This window comes from Muntiacus reevesi, chromosome 7, assembly GCF_963930625.1.
Source record: "Muntiacus reevesi chromosome 7, mMunRee1.1, whole genome shotgun sequence".
NCBI lineage: Eukaryota > Metazoa > Chordata > Mammalia > Artiodactyla > Cervidae > Muntiacus > Muntiacus reevesi.
The window spans coordinates 78,194,553-78,215,790 of record NC_089255.1 but is presented as its reverse complement, the minus strand read 5'-3'; the positions used below and the strand labels follow the sequence as shown (position 1 = coordinate 78,215,790).

Below are 21,238 nucleotides of genomic sequence, written 5' to 3'. Positions count from 1 at the left end.
GATGGCTAATTCCCCTGAACTGCAATGAGACACATCACCTTCAGTCACAGGCGCTCCATGTGAAGAATGCTGCTGGCAGAATGGAGTGAAGGGAAGCAGGAATTCAGCGACTTTAATTCCCAAAGCTCTCTTTTCTTTACAGACCTGCATCTGAGGAAGCCATCTGCCCCACACCTTCCATAATTGAAATAACCTGGCTAGAAGCTGCCCCCTAAAATGAGCCTGATTCCTTTGAAAAGTAACTGCCAAAGATGGATACATTGCATATTTTTTTTTAATTTTTTTTTATTTTTCAGTGGGTTTTGTCATACATTGATGTGAATCAGCCATAGAGTTACACGTATTCCCCATCCCGGTCCCCCATCCCACCTCCCTCTCCACCCGACCCCTCTGGGTCTTCCCAGCCCACCAGGCCCGAGCACTTGACTCATGCCTCCCACCTGGGCTGGTGGTCTGTTTCACCACAGATAATATACATGCTGTTCTTTTGAAACATCCCACCCTCACCTTCTCCCACAGAGTTCAAAAGTCTGTTCTGTACTTGATACATTGCATATTAATAGCCAAATTCAGATATCCTTCATAGAAACTTCAACACAAAAAGGCTGACAGGAGAAAAAAAAATTTTTTAACGTGTGTTTTTTTTAAAGTCCCAACACAGGGCATGTTGCCTGGGTCTTGGCACTCATTTGTAAACTGAAGAAAGATGCACTTGCTGTAAGGTTTTGCCTCTCAATGTTTTAGAGTTAATAGGTGTCCATCCACATATGTGAGCTCACCAAGTTTGCCCTTCCTCTTTGGCTTAAATTATCTATGTCAATTGCATTACTATCCAAGAAAGATGGCTCCAAGTTCAGGACTGCTTTCGGTAATGTGATTAAGGTTGTACAGAAATGCTAATGCTCTTCTGGGCACCGGGCTGACCTTCCCCTGATCCTTTCTGGTCTCTGAGGGTAAGTCCTGGCTGCCGCCTCCCTTTGAGGAGGGAGACCCACCCCCATTATGATTCCTTGGGGTTTTCAGAAAGGTCACACAATGCAGCCAAGACTTCAGAGTGTCTGCTTCTACTGCTACTTACCAGTCATTCATCCTAGAAAGGTGTTTTTTATCCTCTTTTGGCATCAATTCTCATAACTGTAAAACAGGTATAATATAAGCAACCTATTTTGAAGCTGCTGTGAAGATTATATAAACTATGTAAGTCACTTAGATCATCAGTGCCTAGTACCCAGAAGGCACTCAAGACATGTCATCTTTTATTAAGACTCCACCTTGTAATATTAACAAGGTTTTGCGTGAATCTAGAGTTTTATACTTCTGAAGCAGTCTTAATTCATTATTGCTACAATCAGCCCTCACAATAATCATTTACGATAGACAGGACTGAAGGTTTACGGACACATCCTGCTATAAGGAAGAGGAACCGACCTGATCTTTACTCGAGAGCTGTGTGTTCATCGGTTCCAGGCACTGGGTCAGAGACCCGTCTCCGTCATCTTTGGTTGACACTCCCCACACTCACGCCAGCAGGTGTCAATAAATCAAGGCTGGGCTGGACTGAGGGTTTACGGCAAGGGCTGCCCGTGCTATAAACCAAGCAACCCCAGGCTTATGGCAAGGAGCTGGGGAACAAATCAGAATCACTGTTTTAGGGAATTCCCGGCTACGCTGAAGACAGAGACAAGAGTGCTGACCTCCCCAGTCCTGACTCCCCCCTCACCCCCAGAGGAAAAGCAGCAGCTGCAGGAGCGGGGGCAGCCAGAGGTCACTCAGGGAAAAGGCAGAACTGTCCCTGCACAACCTCTGAGGCAGCCGGGAATCAGGACATGACGCAGCATTACCCAGCACCTCCCGCTGGGCCAAACGGGGGACCCATAAATGTGGCACTTCAAAGGCAAGGTAACGCTGCCTTCAGTAACCGAAATGGAGTTGCTTTAGAGTAAAGTACAGGCCAGTCTATAAATACCAGGGATTAAAAGGCTTCCTGCCGGGCCCAACTGCCACCAACCTGAAGACAAAGGCTCTCTGATTCTCCAGACCCCAGACAGACTCCGAGACGAGTCCTTCAGGTTAGAGCTGCCCATCGGCCAATGGTCAACCCCTCCAAAGCGATACCAAAAACTCTTTTTCCCTCTTTTCCAGCTCGGATGATTTTTGCTCACCAGCCTCTCCTTTCCACATCCTTCACCCAGGGTCATCCACTCCCCAGAACACCTCCACCGCAGCTCCCCCAAGCACTCTGGTCTCTCCAGGCTCCCCCTGTCTCCCTCACCACCTCATCCTCCACCCCAGCTCCTTCATCAGATATTTTTATCTGCCATGAAAACAACAAAGACTTTGGAATCATTTTAACCTTGGTTCAAGGTACACACAGTTACTTACACTACTTTCTTGGGGAGGGGGGTACTGTGCCGGAGTCTTCACTGCTGCGTGGGCTTCCTCTAGTTGCGGTGAGCAGGGGCTACTCTCTAATTGTGGTGCGTGGGATTCTCCTGTTGCAGAGCACGGGCTCTAAGGGCTCGTGGGCTCAACAGCTGCTGCGCACGGGCTTAGTTGCTCCACGGCACATGGTGGGATCTTCCCAGATCAGGGATCGAACCCGTGTCTCCTGCATTGGCAGGTGGATTCTTCACCACTGAGCCACCAGGGAAACCCAGTACTTAACTTTTTCAGAGCTTCATCTTCTGATATGTAAAGTGGATACAGGCCCCCCTAGGAACAGCACCCAGCACAGGGCCTGGCACGGGGCGTGCGTTCGGGACTTCCTGCCTTGTCCCAGTCCTCACAGGATTTCTCTTCTTCCCTCTCTCCTGGGCTCTGTGACTCTGATATACAGTCACTCTTTCTAGGTATCATACTTGCTACATCCAAAGGTCTCAACTCAAAGGAGTGACTCAAATGACGATCGTTTTAGTCACTGATGTCACCTGTAGAGGAGACACAGTCTGGGCAGCCGGTCCCATCAGCAACCTTCAAATTACACTCAAGAGAGGCCTGGTCACCCTCTATCTCCCCACCACAAAGGACCCATCTGGGAAGGAAAGTAACCAGAGGGGATGGGAGGACATGGAGTTGGGAGTCACTTCTGGCCAGAGGCAGGAGATAAATAAAGGCCTTGTTAAAGTAAGGGTAGCACTTCCACACACAACTAAAACCCCAAAAGAAAAATTCCCATAATTCCACATTTACATGTAAAACTTTCAAATTAATTTTGACAGCAAGAACATCTGCCAGTTTTGCTAGAAACACCATCTGGTTCACTTCTGATAAGGCCCAGGCACAACTTCACACGGGCCAGGAACTGTCTACAGTCTGGTTCCCAAAAGGTGGCATCCTAGATGACAGCTCCAAGGCAGGGTGCCATTCCCCCCTTCCCGGAGCCCCAAAGCCACTGCTGCCAGCTCCTGATTAGGCCTGAAATAAACCCAGAGTTTGATTCTTCCCTAAGTTTCTCCTCCAAGACTTCCAGGCACCACCCTTACAACCAGGATTAATTTAAGCAAGTCTGTCTTCAAAAACCAGATAAATACTACAGCAACATGACAAACAGCCAGAAGTACTTGAGTTTCAGAGGGACTTTTACAAAGTGGGTGGAAGGGCCGCTTATTCACTCAAGAGTCTTAACTTGTGATTAGCTAAGAGTAAGAGGGTCCCCTCCACAAGACCTTTAAGGTCCTCCAAGTGTCTTCCTTTCGCCAAGCCAAAAAGAAACACTTTGATGCGCTTCATGAGGCCTTCAGGCAGCCATAAATAAGGAAAAGAAAGCAGCCTGGGAGTCAGGGCATACTTGGCTCGAGGTGCAATGACTGGGCTGGTGGTAGCGCCACAGCAGGCCCACTGTTCAGATCCTGATGGGAAATTAAGCATAAAATGTGAACTCAACACCCACAGCAAGGATACACTCCAAGGAAAAATGGACTACAAGGCTCACCAGTCACCATCAAACGCAAATGGAAAAGGGTGTATTCAAACACAGGGTAACAGGATAAAAACTATCAAGTGCAAGACTCCGCACAAGTGTGCACATGCTTCCTTCCAGTACACCAGGCAAACCTGAGCTGCTAAAACTGCAAACACTGCAGTGTCTACACCTTTCACCAATTCTGGGTAAGGACTTCGTGACCCCTATGAAGAAAGGAGCAAGGCAAACGTGGTAACGCTTGAGATGTAAAAAGAGAACCGAAAAGGGGAGGGTGAGAAGTGTACTGTACAAACGCAAGGTGAGAAGCCAGGGCAAAGTCAGCTCTGACCCCACAAGTGGGTTTGGAGACTAGAACCTCTCACTCTCGGAAAACAAGACTGAGCAGAAATCACTCAGGGTCTTTTTATTTTCCCTCTCAAAGTGTGAATACACAGAACAGGAAGCTCAAGACTGATTTCCCACCAAGTCTGGCTTCAGCTCACCCAGTCAGCCGCACAGACGGGCAGCTAGCTGAGGAGCAGGTGGGGAGTGTCACCAGCAGCCCCTAAGGGGTGTGGGGAGAGAAGCTGAGAGGCCTTGCGCTGGCCTTCCAGGACACAAGGAGGAGGCCTGGGAGGCTGTCGGCGCGGACTAGCAGCAGGGCAGGAGAGCAGAGAAGGCTAGACTGAAGGAGCGGAGAAAACTGAACCCACTACAAGGGTAGTGTTCAGGAGTCCCCCGCGAGACAAGCCAAGAGGATGTGAAACAAAAGCAAGAGGAAATGAGCCCCTCCTCTCTGTCAGTCTGGATGCAGTCCATCTGCCTTGGAGAGTGGAGAAAGGAAGTGGTCCAAAACCAGCCTCTCACCTTCCCGGACAAACTGACCCTCAGTAACCCCCAATGTCCAGGCCAGTGGTGTGTTTCTCATCCACGGCCCTGGCTGGTACTTCCCACCTGCCTGCTGGTGAGACCTCTCTGGTTTGCAAAAGGGGCCAACAGGCCACAAGAGCATCGGTATCACCATTTCTACTGCTAACTCAGCACTTGACCTTAAGACAGGACCCCTGTCCTAAACTACACTCTGTGCCTCACATTCTGAAGCTTTCAGGTGGACATCACTCTCTCACTTCCAGGGTGACTGAGAGGATAACAGGCTAACAGGCAATAATTACTGAGTGCTGACTACGAGCCGGGCACTGGGCTAGCTGCTTTGCATGTCTCCTCCAAACCCCTGTATGTAGTAGATATTGACTTTAACCCCATTTTCAGTTGACAAACTGGGGCTTAACAAAAAGACTCACCCAAAGTACATAAGCCAGACAGAAAACCTAACCCTACAAAAAGCAAGGGTCAGCTACTACTTAACATCACTTCTTTCCCCAAGTAAACTGCCATGAGTTATCTTTTAATTGTCACACACCATACCGAGTGTTTTAACTATCCCATTCTATTTGATTTTTGTGACAATCCTAGGAGGGGTTACTTTTTAACATTATTTAAATCATTTAAGTTATGCATGCCAATAGTGAAAATTCAAATCAAACAAAAAGCAAGTTTAAGAAGTTAGAGTTAAAAAAAAAAGAGTTAACCATTGTAAAGCAATTATCCTCCAATTTTTAAAAAATAAGTTAAAAAAAAAGAAGTTATAGTTTCCTGTTACCCTTTATCACCCCAGAACTCCCCACCCCAGGTAATTATTAATATTCTGGTGGCTACCAGAGACAGGTAGCGGTAACATTATCACTTCCACTTCACAAGTGAAAAAACTCAGAGTCTAAGAGGTTAAACCTGCTCGAGGTCATGAAGCTGGGAAGTGGCTGAGCAGGGCCAGTGTGAGTGCAAGGCCTGCCCCGCCACCTCCCACTCATACCCACTCCCCCGAACAATCGACCATTTTCATTTGCCATAGGAAAGGGGGAAACTTTGCCTGGCCCGCAGCCAGTCTCACGCCTCCACTTTCCTGACCAAATGGAAAAACCAGACAGCGTGGTCTCAGCACGCCCTGCCCCAGCAACATTAGTGCGGCTTGGTGTTTTTCAAACCTCAGGTGTCCTGGCTGAGGCAGGACCTTCCCCTCCAGCCTGTTACTGTCCACACAGGCTCATCTTCTGCCTCTGAAAGCAAGAGAGGCAGGACAATGCGGAAGAGAAGAGGAGGTCAGGCCAGGCCTGCAGGAGACCCTGGATCCCCACTCAGCAGGAAAGGACACTCTTCAGGACCCCTTACGAGTGGGAGGCGTCTCAGGGGGGCTCTGGACCCACAGCTGGTGTCCCGGTCAGAACACACCTGCAGAAAGAGCAGGACTGCAACAACGCGGATACAGGGTAACACTGCAGAGCCCGAAAGATCCCCGCACAGAGTCCTAGGAACTTGGAATTTCTGCTCTGGCTCATCCCCAAACGGACCCTCTATGAACCCCAAAACTGCTCAGGTTTCTAAATACCAGGGTGTCGCCCCTGTGGCCTTCCCGCTCCTCTGAAAAAATAAAAGTAAAATCTTCTCAGATTATACAGCAATGCTTTGTCCTTAGGAGATGCAATGTCCCCTTTTGAATTAGGCATACTTTCACATCTCTGTCCTACTGATACACAAAAACATACTGACATACTGATCTTGAGAGCAGCCACGCTGACACAGGCGTAGGGATGAGGAAAGGGGTTGCTACATTCTCCATGCACAAGTTAAAGTTTAGCAAGCCTGCAATTTCAGGAGTTTTCCTGTTTCCCAGGATACCAATGTTTGATTCAGCCTCAGCCCCAGCTGATTCAGCACCCCTATTTACCAACACAGTGGATTCTAAATGCCCACTGGTCATCAAAGGCCTTGGCTGTCCCATTTGTAAAATGGGACTGAAATTTTCCTCACAGTAATTATCTGATTCCTTACATACTCCATAAAGTAAACAGATCTTTATTGCTATTAATATGAAGACTCAACCTGCCTAAGTAAATGAGGAAGCAACTTAAACCAGCCCTTCTCTCCTCCAGGGGTTTGAAATCTACGAGGGGAAAAGACTAACCAGAATACTGACGAAGGATTCAAAACCTCTGTTACACTGCGCTGCAAAGATCCTGTGGGGAGATGATTACATGGGAAAGAGCATTCAATACTTGTCCAATTAATAAATGAGTTCCCATGCACTGCTTGAAAAACATCTACTTGTTACCATCCACAGAAAGTTTTACCAACACTAAAGCCTGTGAAATCTGTTCATACACTGTCTCACATACATCCCAAGAAAAGCAGTCAGCATTTTGCAGACAGCAGCCATTCTTTCAAAGATGTGATTTTTCAAACCACACTCAGGTCTTCAAAGCAAATGACCCACACAGTTCTATTTTACAATTCCAAGAATAAAAGTACCAACCCAGAAGAGCTCAGGTTTCCCTGGTGGCTCAGTGGTAAAGAATCCTCCTGCAAAGCAGGAGACACAGGTTCAATCCCTGGGTTGGGAAGATCCTCTGGGGGAGGAAATGGCAACTCACTCCAGTATTCTTGCCTGGAGAATCCCACGGACAGAGGAGCCTGGAGGGCTACAGTCCACGGGGTTGCAAAGAGGTAGACGTGACTGAGCATGCACCCAGAAGAGCTTGGTTTGGGAGAACAAACAGAAAACAAGTCATCCTGTGTTAACCACTTCCTTGCCTGCAGCCAGATTCCCAGCGGATGCCATGTATCTGTAAAAAAGGTCAAACAAGTAGATAGGCACACGTGTAAATTGGATTAAGGGTGTGACTGATACCTCTTGAGGCTTTTAAAAGAATGACAGTTTTCCAGAAACAAAGACCTGCACCTGAAAATTAGAAGGGGAAATTCTCTGGTCTAGGATCAAAATTCATAAGGGTAATTTGTTTCTGACTGGCCTCACTGAAACATTCTGGACAACAATCAATATCCTCTTTCCTTCCCTTCCTCTCTCCCCCTCCATGGTTCCTGAGCTCTCTTCTTTTCCAGCCACCAGTCAGAATGAACTTGGTGAACGTTAACAGCTTCTTATCACCCTGTTTATATTTGTTTTCCACTCAAGCCAGGCCTCCCTCAAAATGTTTCTTTTTAGAATTTCATCAATAATGCCATTCTTATATTCCTTGTCATCAAGGCTCATGGCCTCAAAGTTACCTAGCCCTCTCACCCTTTTTACTTTAAGCCTCTGCTGCTGCTGCTGCTAAGTCACTTCAGTTGTGTCCAACTCTGTGCGACCCCATAGAGAGCAGCCCACCAGGCTCCCCTGTCCCTGGGATTCTCCAGGCAAGAATACTGGAGTGGGCTGCCATTTCCTTCTCCAATGCATGAAAGTGAAAAATGAAAGTGAAGTCGCTCAGTCATGTCCGACTCTTAGCGACTCCATGGACTGCAGTCTACCAGGCTCCTTTGTCCATGGGATTTTCCAGGCAAGAGTACTGGAGTGGGGTGCCATTGCCTTCTCCACTTTAAGCCTCTACATCTGCTCAATTCTTATCAACCAGTTAATCCAGGAGTTGAGTATAAAGAAGTGAAAGAGACAATCACTGACCTTGGGGAAATTACAATCTTAGCCAAGAACCTGAGCCTACACGGGAAGTGTGCATATTGGGACCCTTATCTGTGCCAGTAGTGTACTGGGTCCTTTACCACCCCTGGCAGGTTATAAAGCTGATATAACAGGAAGTGAAAGTGAAAGTCACTCAGTCGTGTCCAACTCTTTCTGACCCCGTAGACTGTAGTCCATGGAATTCTCCAGGCCAGAATACTGGAGTGAGTAGCCATTCCCTTCTCCAGAGGATCTTTCCAACCCAGGGATCGAACCAGGGTCTCCTGCATTGCAGGAGGATTCTTTACAAGCTGAGCTACCAGGAAAGTCCCCTAACAGGAAGAGAAACTGCAAATTAACATTATTTAAAACTGAGACTTAAAGGAAATGGAGAATAAAAGATTCCCTAAGGAATTCACACCACTGATCCTATTTCCCTCCCAATTTCTCACACAGGCTTTTCTCTCTAAACTAAAAGGGGTGGGGGGTAGGTGTGTGTGTGAAGGGAAGATACTTAGATACTTCAGGGTCAGAAAACATTCACACATTAAAAACTGATTGGGACTTCCCTGGCAGCCCAGTGATTAAGATTCCATACTTCCATTTCAGGAGGCACAGGTTCGATCCCTGGCCAGGGAACTAAGATCCCACAGGCTGTGCAGCACTCAAGTAAAGTCAGAAAATGAGAGTCCAAACTCCAAACTCCTAGACCGAGCTTACTCTGTGGAGAAAGGCAATTTGCCCTCTTGCTAGGGAGGCCAGGTAGAATTCTCCAAGAGAATGCTGCAAGCCCTCCTCCTTTCCAAGGTGATTGTAGGTTTGGAGCACAAATGTCCCTGAAAAAGCCAGAGCCACTCCTTTTGAGTAGCCAAGCTAAACGCCTGCTTTACACAACAGATTCCTCCAGCACTACTCTCACATTAAATAACCCATGGGTATTCCTCCGAACTGTTAACCTCATGAGGGCAAGTGCTGTGTCCATTTTGTTCTTTGTTCACAATGCCTGAACAACAACAGGCATTCACTAAGTACCTGCCACACAAATGACCTAACTTACTTCCTTCCTCTTGGTTTCTGTAGCAACCCTCTGCCCACCTCCCACCAGTCTGACGTCACAGCCCAACCAGATTTTCAGCTCACAAATGATTAGGACTTGAGGGTGCATGTAAAGGGAAAACTAAGATGGACCAATGAAATCTTATGAAACCCAGAGCCTGTTTTTCTTGCCATCCTGCTGTGTAACAAGCAAAATCCCCCACAGGACCGAAACAAGGAGGTAGATGGCCTTCCCATGGCACAGGTTCTACCTGGGGGTGGATGAGAATCAAGGATTAATAAAGGTGTAGACTCGCCAACACACTGTGTGCTAACCCTCTAGAAATGCACCCAGCATGCCAACTGAAAGAACAGCACCCACTGAACACAAAACTGCTCACTGGCTATCTGTAGAAAGATAGTATATGTGACAATTCAACCCAAGAAGTCTGTTTCCTTCCTCGCTGCTTAAAGACACAGTTAGAGACCTGTGTTCACACTGCATGTGGATGGGTGGCTGACCCACATAAAATAAACCCAAGGAAACCAGAACCACAGTTGCAAAGGGTTTCGGTTTGCTAACAGGGTGGGAGGGAAGAGGCGGTCAGCTCTCCCAGACAGCATGTTCTCAAATACAGGGCAGTCCTCCTACATCCAGGATGCCACCAGCACCTGCCACCGTCCCACCTGGGTGAGTGAGACCAGAAGGAAAAAATGACTCAGAAAACACATCCCATCAGCCTGGAGTCAGGGAGTGATTTCTAAATTGTAAGGAAGCACAGTACAAAGATAGAAGAGGTAAGCAGGCCAGGTTAAACACAACAACTCCCATTTTAAGAACAGTTCTTCAGAAGAAAAAGAGAACTTCGGAGAAGTTCTTCAGAAGAATTTAGAGGCTCATTCCCTTTTGTAATTTCACTATTAAAGATTCAAAAACCTCAATCACAGAGGGATATGAGTTTGTTCCTAACGATATGAACCACACACCCTTTTGGGCTCCAGCCTGCTTTCCTGGAAGAGGCCCAGAGAAGAGAAGCTGATCACACTGGGACAGAAAATGCACCAGACTAGGAATCTGGAGCCCTGGCTTCTGCCCTGGCCCTGTCACCACTCAAGGAAATGAGCTCTGAGCAACCATATCCCATTTTTCTCTTCTATAAAGTGAGGTGGTGAAATGAGACCATCCTCAAGTCCCATCCTTGCGACTCCGGCATTTCACGAGCTCTCTCTGTCACATGCCTGGCGTGCTGTGCAAGTAACATCTGGATACTGTCTCCTCACTCTTTTGAGACTCCTAGTACTTAGGAACAGAATTTAAATTAACACGTAGTGAAAGTGAAAGTGTCAGTTGCTCAGTGACTCCATGGATTGTAGCCCATTAGGCTCCTCCATGGGATTTCTCAGGCAAGAATACTGGAGTGGGGAATTGCCATTCCCTTCTCCAGGGAATCTTCCCAACCCAGGGATTGAACCCAAGTCCCCCGTATTGCAGGCAGATTCTTTACCATCTGAGCCAAAGCCCACTCCAAATCTAAAACTTTTGGCAGTAAACAGTGGCTGGGAAGTTATGGCTGCACCCATACACATTTACACACACACACACACACACACACACACACGAACTTTCTGGAAGAACTGGTCCTGGAACTTAGCTACAGGTACAGGAAACTGAAACAGGTACAAGGGAAAATAACTCAACTTCCCAGTTTTTGTCTGGCTTGTGGACAAAGGGCATGTGCCCTGTGTCCCACATATTTCTGAGGTAGAACTATCTGGACTCTCTGATCCTTAGGTGGCCTATACATGCACACTTTCAAGACATTCTGGTAGGAACCTAGGATCAGGAGAAGCAAGACCAGCTACTGATCACAAATACTAGGAGTTCCAATTAGGACAAGGGCGAAAGTAGGCATGGCACTATTTCAGTACTGAGGCTGCTATGATGCAAAACCACCCAGGGGTAGATTCTGCAGAGGAAATGACACTCCCAGCAGCACCATCTGTTCCTCTTTGTGTCTGGCATGATCTATATTTTAAACCTTGGGTGCAACTAAGGTCTGCCTGTAAGAGCTGTTCTAAAGAAATTTTTTCTAGACTTGTGTTTACATAGCCCCTCACCCTCCCTTACCACTGGCTGGCTTTCTCCTCAGTACGCACGCCACTCCCCAGCCCAGCAGCAGCCTCAAGCAAGTGCACAGAACCTTTGCACACAATTTTTCATACAGAGAGGAAAACCTTTTGAGAACTATAAATTACATTGATAAGGAAGGCTCTGTGGGGTTCATGATAACTCTGTCTCCAAAAGACATGATGATGCGATTTAGAACTGGGAGGCTTCATGCTAAACCACCCCCTCTCGCTCCCCCCCACCCCCACTTTTTTTTAAAGTACATGTGCACTAAATTTGGGCACTATTGCATCTATCAGCTCTCATTACTGTTTAAAGTTCTACACCAAAGATCTGGAAACAATGCTACTGGAGAGTTCAAACTTCTTAAATATATGATATAGACAGAGAGATAGGGCACCTCTTCTTAATTCAGGGCAATACCTTCAACATCTTATGACAAGAGATCTCACTATACTGTTCTCACCCAAACAAACAACATAACCAAGTAGAACATTAAATCCGAAATAAAAAAATGGATGCAGCTTTTAAAATAACTCCCTGAAAAATGAAAAAATGTATGCCTGCACAAAAACCATGAGTTCATAGCAGCACTGTTCATAATCACCAAAACAAAGAACCAACCCAAATGTTCATCCGCTAATGAATGGATAAACAAAATATGGTATATCTATACAACAGATTATTCAGCAATAAAGCAGAATGAAGTAGTGACATATGTTACAGCATGTATAAGCCTCAGCAACATTATGCTAAATTAAACAAGGCAATCATTAAAGACTGCATAATATATGATTCTATTCAAATGAAATGTCCTAATACGTAAACTATAGACAGAGCGTGGACTAGCGGTACCCCTGAACTAGAGGAAATGTAGAGAAATAGGGAGTGATTATTAACGGAGTTGCTTTGGGAGGTGATGAAAATGTTCTAAAATTAGACTAGATTATGGTGATCACTGGACAATGCTAAATATAGTACAATCCACTGCTTTTACATTTGAAATGGATGATCTTTATGATATATAAATTATGTGTCAATTAAGTTGTTTTTAAAAAATGTCATGACAAAATAAAATCACCCTCCAAAAAGTCTCCTTGAGCCAACTTAGAAATAATCTAGATATATAAGAAAGGGTATTTAAATCACAGCTGATAGTTAACAGAATTTTATAAAACCACTAAAAATAATTATAAAAGTTATGTGTCATTACAGGAAAATGTTTATGCTGTAATGTTAGATGATAAAAAGAAATAGAAAATTGAATGTACATTACTACCACAGAATACATGGAAATGATGTTTGTGTTAGGATGGTAGAATCACAGTGGTTCCCCTCCTCTATTTTCTAAGTTTTCTGTAATCTTGTCCCAGCATATTAACAATTAAAAAAAAAAAAACCTGTCTCCCCTCTCCCCTCAGTTTGTCTTGACTACAACCGAAAATGCAAAATAAGCAAAACCACCTTGTTCTCTTTTTCAAGTTCTCTTTTTTAAACTCCCATCAACTTAGTTTACTGAGATCAACTAAGAATAACCCAAAGAAGGAAGAAAGGGATGAACACTCCTTCTTTCCCATTCCCAGAAGCAAGTTTCATTGGCCTCAGTTCAGTCCAGTCGCTCAGTCTTGTCTGACTCTTTGCGACTCCATGGACTGCAGCATGCCAGGATTCCCTGTCGATCACCAACTCCCAGAGCTTACTCAAACACATGTCCATTGAGTCAGTGATGCCATCGAACCATTTCATCCTCTGTCAGCCCCTTCTCCTCCTGCCTTCAATCTTTCCCAGCATCAGGGTCTTTTCCAATGAGTCAGTTCTTCGCATCATTAGCCTAGTCTAGCCAAAATTTCAGCAAGGAGAGTTTACACATAGGGCAATTTACGCTCTGTTCTTCAACTTCTGTGAATGAAGGCAAGTCATTGCTGGCAGGAGGCTGGATTTAGCAAGATTAGACTTTCCCCTTCTTAAAAACGGACAGAAAGAGTGCTTCGGCAACACATACACTAAAACTGAAACGATACAGAGAAGATTAGCATGGCCCCTGCACAAGGATGACATGCAAATTCGTGAAGTGTTCCATAACAAAAAAAGGACAGAAAGAAAGGGGAAACGGGGAAAAAACCCCTATTCGTGTCTCTTCGCTGAGGTTCTGTGTTCAATCACCAACTACAGGAGAAGAGAATCCTGAGTCATCTAATTTTTCACCACAGAAGATCCTCTTGAGTAATAAGGAACTGTCAGTCACCACCTCTGCGTCTACAAACCCAGGCTAACTTTCATCAGGAATCCAAGCCTAGCTTTCCCCAGATTAAGCAATGAGGCTCTGCCAAAAATAATAAAAAAAAAATAATAATAATACTTGTATATGCGTGGGGGCGGGGAGTACACTTAAGGGCACTCTGCTGCAGGTAATTTTACAAGGATCCACTAACACTGGCGACACTAGCAGGGAACTACATCTGTTTCTGCTTGAGAAAAATGCTTCAATAATATCCTGTTTCTGGAGGACTGCATGAATTCTTGGCACGCAGCTTCTGATGTTTCAAGGGTGGCTATTTTCCTCTTTTGAGATGGAGGAGTCAGGGAGGCAGAATACATCACAGGCAACAGCAGAGTCCGTGAAACCCACCTAGTTTTCACCACGGTCGCTGCATTTCCTGCTCCTGCTGTGCCAGTGCCTTCAGAGACTCAGTCACCCCCTGGCCCTGACGGCAGCACAGGTGGCCTTCCACAGCTGCAGTGACCCAGCTCAGCACCACTGCAAGGTCTACCGAAGGAGTGGGACTTCCGCACTCGGGTGTGAACCAGAAGACGAGAGAGCAAATAGAGGAATCCTGCCGGTTTCTAGGCCAAGGAACTAAGAGGGAAAAAAAAAGGACAGCATCACAGACACAGGTGAGCACAAGAAAAGGGAAACCTCCATAGGTACCCACAGGCTCTGCTGCTAAAACCTAGCCCTTGCATGAGGTGCCTCCTTCCGCAGCACGTCTACTCTTTCAGATAAAGATTTTAGAAAGAGACACCAGAACTCACAGCCAACTATGGGCACAACGGCTGCTGCCGTGAATCCTAGCCAGGGCAGGAGCGAACATGTCTTGATGCTCAAGAATGGTCATCCCCATGCTGTCCTGGGACTGCTTCTTTGGTCTCAGATCCATAGCTGTTAGCAGCTTCCAACACCCATCACATACCCCCAGCCCCAGTCTTGAATTGCATCCTTCATTCCAACCAATAAGGAAACAACACCAGCATATTTACGGGCCTTATTTCTCACTGCTCTAGTTTCAAGTTTCTTGCAATGTGGCAATGTAACTTAAGAATATTAATTTTTTAAAAACTCACTCCATTAAGTGAAGCCTCACCATGGTCAGATAGATATGTGGGTGGACCCTAGCCTGAAGCCATCTCAGCCAGGAAAAAGAGTCTCTATTAACATACAAGCATTTGTCCCAATGCTTACTCTTAACCCAAGAAGCAAGTTTGCACTCAAGTCTGCACCACAGTAACAACTGCCTTGGAAGTTAACAAAAAAGGCACTGGGCTTCTCCCTCTCCTAGTCCCTTCTCATGTTTCTCCTACTGCCTGAGGGAATACCCCCTAGACAAGACTTCCCTACTGTCCAGGCGGATGGAAGAGGGAAAAGGAATCCTGCTTGTCAGCTTTCACTAGGAGATCACATGTCAGTTCAGGAGCTCAGTAAAGTGCTTCCTGCATGGCAATTACACAACTGGGCATGCTGGGTCTGCAGACATTCATGCCTCCAAGTGGGCAAGTCAGGCCTAGACACAGGCATCATGTCCCTCTCCGTGAATCGCCCCTTGGTAAACAGGGAACTAGAGGGGAAGACAAGCCCATCTGCTCTCTGGCCCTCCTTCTCGGTCTGCAAAAGGCTCTGCTAAAGGCAATCTCCCCACTTCCATTGTTTTGGTACAGAAATGAGGGAGATTACATGACTCACGAATTTTTTTCAAAGACACAGTACTATAATTCTCCGAGCCACAGACAGATACCAGTAGTTATCTGGTTATCAGAAGAGTTAAGAATGTGGAAAAAGAGAACAAGGAAAGATTTAAAACATAAGATAAATTTTTTTCCTGGAGGATGGAAACGCATAACACTGAATAGCAATAAACTTGAAATACGTTCTTACTTTTAAGTCAGGTGAATAATTCCCTTTGGAGGGTGCATAAGTGTGTGTTATGGGGGGGTTGGGGGGGGAGCTACAGAGATTGCTGCCCTGGCCATCACAAGGGAGGAAATCCCCCATGAAGAGACCATTACATGCGAGCACAAGTTCAACCAGCACACGATGGAGACCTGCCAGGAGACCAGACAAAGTGCTGAGGGCTCATCGTCTGCCAGCCTGCATCTGTAATGGCTCATTCTACCTTTCTTCTTCTCATTTCTATCTGCCCAAATTCTGACCTTTGAGCAGGTAGGCCTCAAAAAAATAAGTTGAACTCTGCCATCTGACAATGGGTTTGCTCTGAGGGTTTAAGCACTGCAGGCTGGTGGTGGCGGCCGCCGCCACGGGGGAGCCCTGGGATGTCTTACTCTGATCAGGGACCTGACCCATCTAGCTGTAGGTGAGGTTTGGTTTCACAGAACACTTCTACTACAGTATCCAAAAAGCCACTCTGTGGACAGGGATTTCTATTTATCAGGCCTTGTACCAGTACTGTCTCCTATTAACACAGTGGGCAGAACTTCCTTAAGCAGCAATGGCCACCAATGAAAATTAACAACATAATCCAAAATAAGTTGATTTAAATACTGTGAACTCTGTAAGGAATGGCTGGGTTCTGTCTTATTCACTGCAGAAACCCGAATACCTAGCACACAGTGCCTGACATATATTCTACATCACAAATACTTTCGTGAAACTAAAGAAAAGAAAGAATGTATGAACAAGCGAATGTTGTGCAAACATACCATCAATGTGTACCCCGGAGAAAGAGATAAGGATGCAAGTGATCTGAGAAATAGCCTGAGGAAGTACCTGCCACCTGAGGACATTCTATGGGAACAGCAGTATCAGGCCTCCTTGCTGAACTTCCCTCGAACCAACTAAAGATTTGTTTTCGATGCTGCTTTTCTCCTGGGTCTCACGGTGCGCCAAACCACCTCCTTCTCCTGACCTCCCTTACGATGTAACTCTTCCCGCTTCAGCTGCCTCCACAGTCACAACCCTGTGGGAGGATCAGACCAACACCAATATTTGGAGTTTCTAAAAACCAGAAATTAAAAAAAAAAAAAAGTGTACATACACAAACAGGAAGTGGTTTCGGTGCGTCTCAGCCCGGATAATAATGAAGTTTTTGAGGTTAAAGACCAGAGGCGCGGGAGCTCCAGAAAGCTCCTTGCACACCTGGGCTCCAAGGTTGTCCTGCGAGGTCCACCATCGCTAAGCCGACCCTGCCCCAGCTCGGGACCCGCCGCTTTCGTTGGCCCTAACGCGAAAACGGCTAACAAGTAATAAAGGAAAGAAAGCCTCTGCCTACCTCCTCTCCTGCGACCTGCAAAGTGAGGTCTCCACCCTGAACTCCGGTCGGGAGCGCGACCCCGCACGGCCGGCGAGGCCCCTGGGCATCGCGCCCCGGTCCCGGCCACCAAGCTCCCGGCCGTAAGCCTGCCGGTCGGGGCTCCTCCCGGCCTCGGCACACAGCCCACCCCAGCAGCCCTCCCGGCCCATGCCAAGTACCGGGGCTCGCCGCCCGGGGAGTCTGGGTGACACCCCGGGGCGCCGGGGCAGGAAGCGCTGACAGCAGCCGACTCGGGGCGGCCGCCCGGGGTCCCCAAGCCGTCCCCCTCCTGGGCGGCGCGCGCCCGCCCCGCGTCCCTGACAGCCGGCCCGGTCGGGCGCTCCAGTGACACAATGCCCGGCCCCGCCGCCGCTCCCCCGGCCGCGGTGACAACTCACCGGGGGAACGGCGCGGCGACCTCCGGGATGGGGGCGCTCGCAGCTTCCGCGGCTCTGGGATCCGCTCCGCCGCCCGCGCGCGCCCGCAGCCCTCTCGGGTCTAAGCCAGCCCCCGCGCGCGTGCCGTCGTCTGGCCGGCGCTGCGTGAGGAGGATGCCGGTGGCAGGGGGACGAGGCTGTCGCCGGCTGAGGAGAATGGAACACCACGGCGGCGGCAGCAGTGGCAGCGGCGGCAGTGCTCGCGTCACTGGGCCAGCTGTACGGCGCGGGCGGGGGAGGCCCGCGGAGGGGGGAGGGGAAGGGGCGGGCGAGGGGCGGGGCCACGCGCGCGCACGTAACGAGCGCCGGCGTCGCGCCGCCGCGATCGTCCCGTTGGGGAAAAGGCCCGGCCGGTAGACGGCTGCCAGCACGCACGCGCCGCCGGCCGGCCCGCACGCCCCGCGGCAGACGAGACGGAGGAAGAAAGGAAGTTCTTAAAGGGGCCGTCACGCCGACTCCGCTGGAATAGACTGGGAGAAGGTGTTACAGACTGACTGCGACGGCTTTGCGCTTAGCTTCTCCAGTTCTTCTGCTCTTATTGTTTGTATTATTATTTGTATTATTCGGCTATGATTTGGTTTTTTGGAGTACTGTTATTTGCAAAGGATTGGTTTGCTCTCCGGTCGACTAGGCGCTTTCGTTCCTGCTGCCTTAGCTTAGGACTTAGGAATCCCTCTTTCAGGCCCGTCGCTAAGCTGCTGTTTTTGTTGTTGCGAAGCCTACCAATGTCAGATTGTCCCGGGGGTAGTGGTGTAAAAATGCAGATTTAGGGTCCCTAGTTCAGCCATTCGGATTCAAAAAGGCTACGACTGGAGTCTTTAAGCCAGTTAAAGATCTATTTTAACAGGCTTTCCTAAAAGGCATTCTAAAAGCACGCAACGGATCTCAAAAGTTCAGAAAACTGAAGTTCAGCGTGAGGGCTGGCAGAGTCGAGTCTAGAACCCCGCCGCACTCCTGGCTTTATTTCCCAGCCTGAGCTTTGTCTCCCAGGGCTATTTTCCAACATAACAGTATGCAAGCAGTTTGAGTACTTTATAGTTATAGCATCTCTCTCTATATAGGTGGTCCCCCTGTGGTCATAGGAGATAAGTCCTCTGCTTGTGTTTACAGGGCTTTATTGTTGTTTTAGTAGCTAAGTCGTGTCCCACTCTTGCAACCCCATGCACTGCAGCCCACCAGGTTCCTCTGTCCATGGGATTTCCCAGGCAAGAATACTGAAGTGGGTTGCCATTTCCTTCTCCAGGAGATCTTCCCAACCCTGGGATGGAATGGCATCTCCTCTATCCACAGGCAGATTCTTTACCACTGCGCCACCAGAGAATAACCCCTTAATGACAAAAAGTTTGATTTTATATCTTTGCGCCCCAGGGTCTTGAATAATACTTGTCTCAGAGGTGCTCAATTAATGTTGAGGCGTTCCTACTTGATAGGCAGTGCCAGAGTCTGGGTTTGGACCCAGAGCCTCTGCTGCAGCTTGGGTCAGGCAGGCTCTCCTCTCAGGGCCTCTCACCTAGCCCAATTGTACTAGCTTCTCTAGAAAAGTGCTGTGAATTAACAAGTCAAATTTTTGAGATAGTTCAAACAAAGCAAGCAGAATGTCCACCACCAAGCATACACACCTATCCCAAGGAAACCCTGGAGAAGGCAATGACACCCCACTCCAGTACTCTTGCCTGGAAAATCCCATGGACGGAGGAGCCTGGTAGGCTGCAGTCCATGGGGTCTCGAAGAGTGGGACACGACTGAGTGACTTTCACTTTTCACTTTCATGCATTGGAGAAGAAAATGGCAACCCACTCCAGTACTCTTGCCTGGAGAATCCCAGGGACGGGGGAGCCTGATGGGCTGCCGTCTGTGGGGTTGCACAGAGTCGGACACGACTGAGGTGACTTAGCAGCAGCAGCAGCAAGGAAACCCTCCCATTCTGGGCCCTGCTTTACCGCTGCTGCTCCCTTTTCCATTAGCCTGCCCTTGTTCTGCCTTCTTTCCTCCCTGAGTTCTGTTAAAGAGAAAAACCCACAGGCCCAAAATGGTGTCACTTGTGCTAAAGCCCATGATTCCAAAGCTAGATTTAATACCAAGCCCAATTGCAGTTTCAATCTTCACCATAAATGTAATCTTAACGAGTTTGGAATTTTCTGGTTAGCACCAATGAGGAGCTGTCACAGAATCTGTCACAGGGACCTTCTCCATTCCCCAAGAGAAGAAGAAACAATCTACATAATAAAACCCTTGGCACTTCTTCCCTCCCCGCCTTTGTTTTCTTTTAACAATAGGTCCCTTGCCCCACCCTTTTTCCTGTAAAAAACCTTCCAATTTGTAAAGCCCCTTTGAATGCCCTTATAGTTGCTAGATGGGATTCTCCCTGATTCCTGAACCACTGAGTAAAGTCAATTAGATCTTTAAAGTTATTGGGTTGAATTTTGTTTTTTAACATTTTATAGATCCAGACTCACTGCAGAAGGTGGACACCCTCCCTCCCTACTCAATTTCCTCCTCTAACAAACTGGAAAATTCTTAAAGAGATGGAAATTCTGGACCACCTTACCTGCCTCCTGAAAAACCTGTTAGAAAAGGCAGAGGAACCAGAGATCAAATTGCCAGCATCTGTTGGATCATCGAAAAAGCAAGAGAGTTCCAGAAAAACATCTACTTCTGCTTTATTGACTATGCCAAAGCCTTTGACTGTGTGGACCACAACAAACTGTGGAAAATTCTTAAAGAGATGGGAATACCAGATGACCTGACCTGCCTCTTGAGAAATCTGTATGCAGGTCAGGAAGCAACAATTAGAACTGGACATGAAACAACAGACTAGTTCCAAACAAGGAAAGGAGTACATTAAGGCTGTATATTGTCACCCTGCTTATTTAACTTATATGCAGAGTACATCATGAGAAACACTGGGGTGGATGAAGCACAAGCTGGAATCAAGATTGCCAGGAGAAATATCAATAACCTCAGATATGCAGATGACACCACTAAGCAAGGAAGAACTAAAGAGCCTCTTGATGAAAGTGAAAGAGGAAAGTGAAAAAGGTGGCTTAAAACTCAACATTCAGAAAACTAAGATCATGGCATCCGGTCCCATCACTTCATGGCAAATAGATGGGGAAACAGTGACAGACTTTAATTTGGGGGGCTCCAAAATCACTGCAGATGGTGACTGCAGCCAAGAGATGTAAAGACCCTTGCTCCTTGGAAGAAAAGTTATGACCAACCTAGATAGTATATTAAAAAGCAGAGGCATTACTTTGCCAACAAAGGTCCGTCTAGTCAAAGCTATAGTTTTTCCAGTAGTCGTGTATGGATGTGAGAGTTGGACTATAAAGAAAGCTGAACAGCAAAGAATTGATGGTTTTGAACTGTGGTGTTGGAGAAGACTCTTGAGAGTCCCTTGGACTGCAAGGAGATCAGTCCTGAATATTCATTCGAAGGACTGATGTTGAAGCTGAAACTCTAGTACTTTGGCCACCTGATGCAAACTGATTCATTTGAAAAGATCCTGATGCTGGTAAAGATTGAAGGCAGGAGGAAAAGGGGTCGACAGAGGATGAGATGGCTGGATGGTATCGCCAACTCAATGGACATGAGTTTTCAAAGAGTCGGACACGACTGAGCAACTGAACTGAACTGAACTAAGAAACCTGTATGCAAGTCAGAAGCAACAGTTAGAACGAGACATGGAACAATGGAATGGTTCCA

The 21,238-nt window shown here is 47.3% G+C and overlaps 1 protein-coding gene and 1 non-coding gene across 6 annotated transcripts in view; one reads left to right on the top strand and one right to left on the bottom strand.

Annotated features, from left to right (window-relative positions):
* SUSD6 (sushi domain containing 6) overlaps window positions 1-17,752 on the bottom strand; it is a 93,570-nt gene extending 75,818 nt beyond the window's left edge. The window contains exons 1-3 of one of the 5 annotated variants that reach the window (XM_065940868.1): window positions 17,495-17,752; window positions 16,574-16,763; window positions 14,204-14,431 (exon numbers count right to left, since the gene is read on the bottom strand). The gene's annotated coding sequence lies outside the window, so the exon portion shown is untranslated. Of the gene's footprint in view, window positions 1-14,203; window positions 14,432-16,573; window positions 16,764-17,275; window positions 17,295-17,494 lie in introns of those variants that run through there. The other 4 variants (XM_065940869.1, XM_065940870.1, XM_065940866.1 and 1 more) reach the window with 4 other exon arrangements.
* LOC136172727 (U6 spliceosomal RNA) lies at window positions 13,558-13,660 on the top strand. The gene has a single exon (XR_010664077.1). It is a non-coding gene; the product is annotated as a U6 spliceosomal RNA (small nuclear RNA).
* Window positions 17,753-21,238: the final 3,486 nt, after the last annotated feature.